The sequence below is a fragment of the Eleutherodactylus coqui genome, chromosome 4 (genome assembly GCF_035609145.1).
Source record: "Eleutherodactylus coqui strain aEleCoq1 chromosome 4, aEleCoq1.hap1, whole genome shotgun sequence".
Classification (NCBI taxonomy): Eukaryota; Metazoa; Chordata; class Amphibia; order Anura; family Eleutherodactylidae; genus Eleutherodactylus; species Eleutherodactylus coqui.
The window spans coordinates 31,800,998-31,809,190 of NC_089840.1; the positions used below are offsets into that span (position 1 = coordinate 31,800,998).

The 8,193-nt window shown below is 43.2% G+C and overlaps 1 protein-coding gene across 2 annotated transcripts in view; it reads right to left on the minus strand.

Moving 5' to 3' along the window:
- The window catches only part of COL8A1 (collagen type VIII alpha 1 chain), an 85,843-nt gene extending 81,277 nt beyond the window's left edge, over positions 1-4,566 (minus strand). The window contains exon 1 of one of the 2 annotated variants that reach the window (XM_066599169.1): positions 4,337-4,566. The gene's annotated coding sequence lies outside the window, so the exon portion shown is untranslated. Of the gene's footprint in view, positions 1-4,126; positions 4,148-4,336 lie in introns of those variants that run through there. The other variant, XM_066599170.1, reaches the window with a different exon arrangement.
- Between the last annotated feature and the right edge of the window lie 3,627 nt (positions 4,567-8,193).

Below are 8,193 nucleotides of genomic sequence, written 5' to 3' on the forward strand. Positions count from 1 at the left end.
ATGCGGTGCCCCAAAGCTAAATGCTCTTACGGTTTTACTTCAATGTCAAGAGCTGGATGTTATATAAAAATGCTACAGAGAAATGTAACGTACTAATAAAAAACAGAGGTTAGACCCAACTCAGTGCCAGAACTCCTGAGACGGAGCAAAATATCAACAGCAGTGTTTACAGAAGAAATGAAAGAGCCATCCGATAACATCAAAAGGAAAGTCATTTTTCCAACATTTGCTTTCGTTTGACAACGTGTCAGAAAACAAAATGTACACATTAATATAATATATGCCAAGGATTCAGAAATGGGGCAGAACGGGATTTTTTTCTATCCTAACCCAATTTAAAATCATTTTTTGGGGGGATCAGGGTGTTTCAGGTATTTGTGCTCATTTTTGCCTTTTTTGGTCTTTATTATAAGACTAGTGAACAGGATCATTGAATACCAGAGGGAGGAAATACAGACAGAAGGAAAAAGTGGTCAAATTAAATAGGTGAACCGCCCCTTTAACAAAATATAGCTAAACGGAGAATTCATCCCCCAAATATTTGTTATACGGATATAATCTATTGCATTGGTTTGAGTTTGCTTGATACAAAGCAGAATCCTGTAGGAAAGCCGACCAATGACTATAAAATGTATCTGACGATAAGACGCACCTTGGTTTAGACAACAGGAAATAGGATAAAAATATTTCATACTTAATAAAACTTCCCTGGTGGGCTAAAGAAGTGGAAGATTTAGGTTCAGGTGGACATGAATAGATGTGGTGGCCCAAATAGTAATCATGACCCCTCTCAGTGCCCTCAGTAGTAATAGTGACCCCCAAGTAGTAACAGTGGCCGTCAGTAGTAATAGTAGCCTCCAGCAGTCCTATTACCTGTAGTAATAGTGGTTCCCAGTAGTAATAGCGGCCCCTAGTGGTCACAGTAGTGATACTCACCTCCAGTAGTAATAGTGACCCCCAGTAGTCCAGTAGTAAAAGTGGCCCCAATGGTCCCAGTAGTACTAGTAGCCCCCAGTGGTGGTGTTTCCTAGTAGCAATAGCGGCCCCCAGTGGTCACAGTAGTGATAGTGGCTTTCAGTAGTAATAGTGGCTCCCAGTAGTCCAGTAGTAATAGTGGCCCCCCCATGGTCCCAGTAGTAATAGTAGCCCCAGGTGGTCCCATAAGTAATAGTGGCTCACAGTGGTAATAGTGTTCCTCAGTAGTAATAGCGGCCCCTAGTGGTCACAGTAGTGATAGTGACCTCCAGTAGTAATATAGAGCCCCAGTAGTCCAGTAGTAATAGTGGCCCCAATGGTCCCAATAGTAATAGTTGCCCCCAATGGTCCCAGTAGTAATAGTGGCCCCCAATGGTTCCAGTATAAATAGTAGCCCCCAGTGGTCCTAGTAGTTTTAGCAGCTCACAGTGGCCCCAGTAATAATAGTAGCCCACAGCGGTCCCGGTATTAGTAGTATTTCCCAGTAGTAAAAGTGGCCCCCAGTGGTCACAGTAGTTATAGTGGCTTCCATTAGTAATAGTGGCCCCCAGTAGTAATAGTCGCCCTCAGTGGTCCCAGTAGTAATAATGGCCCCAGTAGTAATAGCATCCCCCAGTGGTCCCAGTAATAATATTAGCCCCAATAGTCCCAGTAGTAATAGTGGCCCTCAGTGGACCCAGTAGTAGTAGTGGCACCTAATAGACCCAGTAGCAATAGTGGCCCCTAGTTGTCCCAGTAGTAATAGTGACCCCAGTACCTCCGATGGGGCAGTGACCCCACCAGGAAGTACTTTACCTTCCCTCCATAGCTCTTGTCCAGGCACCGCTGAGTATCACAGAGTCTGACACTACATCCCAGTGTCTGCGTTACTGTACTTCCTGTACTTGCAGCGTAGACACCAGGAGGAAGTGTCAGAGTCAGTCATACTTAGCAGCACCCAAACTGAAGCTACAGAGGGAATGTAAGGTATTTCCTGGCGGGGTTACTGTTCTTAATGATCAGTTACAGTGCTTTTGCGCTGTAACTGATCATTATAGAAGCAGTAAGAGGGGTCTGGCGTTGCCAGGCCCTTCTGACATTAGACAAAGATTTTTTTCTTGCTAAAGTATGTCTTTTAGCCCAAAAAATACTGTAACTTTAGACCAAAAACAGTTTTACAGTAAATCCTGAAAAAAAAAAATTGGCGGTATTGATGTAGTTAAAGGTTGGAATTCTAACATGTGCAAAAGGTGTTTGCACCAGAGACAGACTATGTGCCTGGCTGCTATGCGGCCCCTTGAGAAAGGGGCCCCGGACCAGGTTGGTCACATCTCGTATTTTAGTGGTTGATGAGAACATATGCAATCTTCACAGGTCTTACAAACAATGTTAGCAGGGGAGATTAACTCAAGGGTCATGAAAAGTACTCCTGTCCCAAGCGGCTATGGGTGTGGTAGTGTTCACCAGCATCAGAAGGGGGTCCCTCTCTTCTTTGTACACCTCCTCTTAAGAAATGCATATGTTGACCATGAGACCATCATCTAAAACCCGTGAGTAGCAGAAGACTTCAATGAATCTTTTATGTTGGCGGTATTAATGTACTCGAAGGTTGGGATTTAACATGTGCAAAAGTGTTTGCACTAAAAAGGCACAACATGTGGCTGGCTGCTATGGGGACCCTAGAGAAAAAGATCCCAAACGATGTTGGCCACATCCCTTATTGTAGTGGTGGTGAGCACCTATGCAAAGATTCCATCTTTACCGGTCCTACAAACAAGGTTAAGGGGAATTAACTTAAGGGTCATGGAAAGTACTCCTGTCCCAAGCAGCTAGGGGTATGCTACTGTTCCTCAGCACCAGAAGAGGGCCGCTCTCCTTTTTGTACATCTCCTAACAGGTGCATCTTGAGAAATGCACATGTGGACCATGAGACCACCATCTATAAGCCATAAGTAATGGAAGACTTCAATCCCATTAAAAAAATTGCCCGAGCTACAAAAGTAACACTATCACCCTCTAATCTTATCTCTATGCCTTCAAAACTCCAATAGATATCTGTACCCTAATGGTGAACTTAACTTCTGGACCATGAAATCAAGAGCTTCACAGAGATCCAGGGACAAGTACAATTCCAAACACGAAATACATAGCGATAAACTACAGGCAGCCCAGAAACTACAGAGGATATAGAACAAATGTGGTCATATTAGGTGTCCAACCCTATAGTTTCCCTGATGTCTTACATGTTTGTAATGATTCAAACTGAGCGTCCATAAGACTTCTCATAGTCAAGCCATAGAGAAGTCCCTTGAAGGAAATTAAACCATTGAACTTGCTATGAGTCATCCTAACGAATGTCTAAAATGAATCATTCTAAACTAAAACAAATAAGACTTTTATTGAGTCAAAATCAAGACTTCTCTGTATTAATTGCCCCTATATTTATACCCAATAACTTTTAATTGCAGTTTTCATTAATTCGCAGAAACTATATACAGTATAAGCATTATATATATTTTCAATGGGCATAAAAACGAGGCACTGTTTGCCTACAGACATAGCAATTCTTAACATGACTAGCACATCGCTTTACAGCATTGTAGTACTTTGCAGTTATTATAACACATTATATATGGTATTAATATTTGCTACATCCGTACTTGCACTGGACCGTACCATTCAGAGGTACCTTATATACACTAAGCAATATGACTATATGGTAGTACCCGCGGTGGTGCTACTCCTATAGACAATTCCTACAGCAGAAATACTCATCTCAGCGGATCCTGTTCTTTATTTCCTTCACCGGTCTGCAAAAATAATTCAAATACTTCCTCACTGTAATCACCAGGATTTTTCCGACAGATTATTGCTTTCCTGTACAGCACATTGCCCCAGTTTTTGAGTGTCAGATGATTAGCAGCCAAGGGAGACTAGAATGAAAGCTCTAAATTACTGTTCACCTGCTTTCTGCCTGCCCTGATATTCTACACTTCCCTGCAGAGAAGATGAAGCTTCACATATTGCTGCTACTTCAGAAGCTCATATACACCTGCTGCCAGTCCCGGCAATAAAAGTTTGTCCCACACCAAAGTGCAGAATTTGGCATTTACTCATTGCACCTTCTAAGAATTTCACAAAAAGCAATAAACATATATCTGTTATGAAATACCGTTAGCGGAATCCTGGGCTGATGGCGGATGACTAAATGCAATAATAAAAACAATATCAAAGTATTGGGAAAAGTTTGCAAAAACTTTTGCTGCACAATTAAAAAGTACTAGTGTGAACTTGATGGACTTCTCATTAACTTCCACATTCAATTTGTACCCATTGAGTGAGCAGGTAAATAGAAGACAAGGATAGGATGCCATCATCTTACCTTAGGTATGCAAGATCCAAGAGAAAGGTATGATGCAGACATGTGACAGTGAGGGACTGAGAAAGTGCTCCGATCAGCTGCCCTTAACATTCACTTGGCTTTTATCTACAGGTGGGAGGAGAGTTCTCCTGTAGTAGGTGGGCTGAGAATGTAGCATTCAGACGGGCAGGCACATTCACCCAGCAGTCTGTTTACCAGGGAGCAAATGAGAAAGGGAAAAGCAAAGTCATATGTGCTGCAGAAGAAGAAAGAATGTGCAAGTGGAAGAAAATGCATGTAAAATTCATCCATCCCCTGGAAGAGCTCCGTCATCTCATAACTCAGTAAATGCCTAAAATATGAAAGTTCTGCAAGGAAAATGAGGAAAAGAACAGAAGCCACAAAGTACACATTTCTTTTACTGTTGTAGTTTTGACCATATTGTAGATGCCATATACTACAGTTGCTGGTTGCAACCAAAATGATTCAATCCCAATTGCAAATTAGCAATATTTTCCAAAAACTTTCAGCTGTTCGCATAATAACTCAATCAAACAAACAATTTAAATAGCTCAACACAAGTAACATAACAAGTGGTTACTCCAGATTTAATACAAAATGGCACTTTTAATGACTACTTGAGTCTCAAAATTCTTCAATCCCTTCGTGACGAGGGTCTTTAGGGCTTAGTAGAGCACTTTTTGCTGTTATGATCTGCTGCAAACATGATGCATAACCATAAATCAGCTTCTGACAACGTCCCTGAGGAATCCCACCCCGTTCCTCATGGGCAATGTCCTCTAGTTTTCTAATATTCTTGGGTTGGTGTTCTGCAGCCGCCTTCTTCAAATCCCACCAGAGATTTTCTATAGCGTTCAAGTCAGGCAAGTGTGATGGCTACTCCAGAATCTTCCAGGGCTTCTTCTGAAACCAAGCTTTAGTGGACTATGAGGTATGCTTGGGATCATTATCCTGCTGGAAAAGTCAATCATGCTCAAGGTTCAGTGTCCTTACAGAAGACATGATGTTTTCTCCTAGGAGCTCCTGATACTTGGTTCAATCCATTTTGCAGGTTTCTAGTGCCAGAAGAAGCAAAGCAGCCCCGGATCCTCAATGAGCCACCATGATGCTCATCTGTAGCCAGGGTGTTCTTCCCAGCGTATGCTTCATTCTTCCTCCTCCAGACATAAAGCTGATCCATAAGCTCAAAAAGTTCCAGTTGTGTTCTACGGCTCTGTAGAAAAGCATCCTAAAACAACTGTGGCTTATTTATATGCTTTTGAGCATATTGGAGCTAATCTCATGTTGTGCTTTTAGGTCAGTTTGGAGTTCATCTATGGAGACAAATGGAAACCTCAGTTCCCGCTGCCACCAAATCTTGCTGCAGGTCTTTTGCAGTCACTGGAGGGTTTTGGATCACCTGCATCCTCAAGAATCTGTTGATAGTCTTGACAGATTCCTCTTTTTGCCACATCCAGATAATATATCCAGTGTACCATTAACTTTGATTTTTGCTTCCAACTGTATCTCTAGGAACCTTTAGTACTTTTTGCTAATTTATATATTGCTTCCCTCATTTGCGCAAGGAAATGATCTCTTCTCTTGAGTTTTGGACCACTCTCTTGACTTAGCCATATTTCTAACATGCATTCAAATGTCACAGTCAACAAAGCCTTCAGCAGTCCAGATAATTCATGTGTTTAATCTCAAACACACCTGATGTAACTAATGCAACCCTTGATTAGTTGTATCAGGTATGCTTGATTTACAAATGTGTGCTCTTAAGAGGGATTCTATTCAGGCCTTGGTCACACGGACGTTTTTAGGTTCGATTTGCAGACGCGCTTGCGATCTGCAGATTTATAGACCCAATGCAAAGCAATGGGATCGGTCACATGTCCGTTTTTTATGCGGATGTGCCGATAATTTTAGGACACACCGATTCGCAGAACGCATGTAACTGCGTTCTGCGCAAATGGGTGCTTGTATATGCGCTCAATGGGGCTGGCGGCAGCAGCGCCGACCCCATTGAGAACATATACTAAGATTGTTCTCCTCTGCCACAGCTGTGGCAGAGAAGAACAATGTTCTCCCATTAAAGTCAATAAAGCCGGCAATACAGCCAGCTCCATTGAAAGCAATGGGCTGCCGGCAAGCGCTGGATGAATTTTCGGGGAAGGGCTTAAAATATAAGCCCTTCCCTGAAAACCATCCTGAAAATGTGTAAAAATAGAAAAAAAACAGTATACTCACCTTTTTCCTGCAGCAGGAGTTCAGCCACGGCCGGCAGTTCTCCTGAACTGCTCTCTGTAGTATTCAGCAGGCGGGGATTTAAAATCCCCGCCTGCTGAATGTGAATAGGCTGCCTCTGATTGGTCACAGCCCTCACCAATCAGAGGCAGCTCTCACTCACCCATTCATGAATTCATGAATCGGTGAGTGAGTGCTGCCTCTGATTGACTGAGCGCAGGGACCAATCAGAGGCAGCTCTCAGCTATTGAATGACAGCTGAGAGCTGCCTCTGATTGGTCCCTGCGCTCAGCTGAAAGTTTGTAAATTTGTCAGATAAACTTAATTTGCAATGGGATTGAATAATTTTGATTGCAACTGTATAACTATATCAGAAAATAAACTATGGAGAAGTAAAGAAAAACTGGTTTGTGCCCTGTCCAGCAAAAGAACAATGTGTGGATGGAGCTGGGGATAGGCGGAGGCTGTACTAAAACTATTTTCGTATTTTTTTATGCAGTCAAGTGGTGCAGCCTCTTTATTCTTCCAAGCAGGTGCCACACGCAGCGGAGTAGGGGACCATGCTTCCACTCAATCACTATATGACTTTCATCTAGGAACTGCTTTGGATCTTCAACTTTTTGGAATATGTGATCTTTGTGAAGAATTAATATTTTGATTGTAATAGAATGTGATGTAAATCCTAAAATGATCCTTCTCTAAGGCCACATTCACATGTGATGTATTTGTTGTGGATTCCGCACTGAAAATCTGCAGCGAAAGTACAATGATACAGTGATAGATAGGGCCTATGAGGTGCAATAAATCTTGCCACAACTCAGTAGGTGTGGCAAAATTTGCAACAATTTGAACTGAGTATGCTCCCAAGTTTGAGATGTATTATTGTTAGAGATGAGCGAGTATACTCGCTAAAGGCAATTGCTCGAGCGGGCATTGCCTTTAGCGAGTATCTCCCCGCTCGAGACTGAAGGTTCGGGTGTCGGCAGCGGGCAGGGAGCTGCGGGGGAGAGCGGGGTGGAACGGAGGGGAGATCTCTCCCTCTCCCTCTCTCCCCCCCCGCTCCCTCCTGCTGACAGCCGCTACTCACCGCTCCCCCGCGCCGGCACCCGAACCTTCCGTCTCGAGCGGGGAGATACTCGCTAAAGGCAATGCTCGCTCGATCAATTGCCTTTAGCGAGTACACTCGCTCATCTCTAATTATTGTCTTACCTATAAAAGACTATTTTGAGCTGAATCACAAGAGAAGGCACAGGGAATGCATATAAAGCAGAGAAGTGTTGTGTAAACTAAAGAGAGGACTAAAGAGCACCCGGAGGACGACAGGCTGAGCCACAGGAGCTGCTGTAGAGATGCTAAGAGCACCCATTGCTAATCTGGAGACTGTCTGGATCCCTAAGGGATCTTACCAGAGGGTGCTAAAGCTACAGAGGAGCTACCAACTGAAGTGCAACAATCTTGCAGAACAGAGTTTAGAACTGTGCTACCGATACAATGGACCCAGGCTCACCAAAGGACATTGAGAATTTCTGCAGCATTGGGTTGTAAGTGAGGTAGGCCTTGTTAAAAGCCGAATAGTGTGCACACTGAAAGTGACTTTAGAGAGACAAAGCAGACCTGCTAGCAGTGTA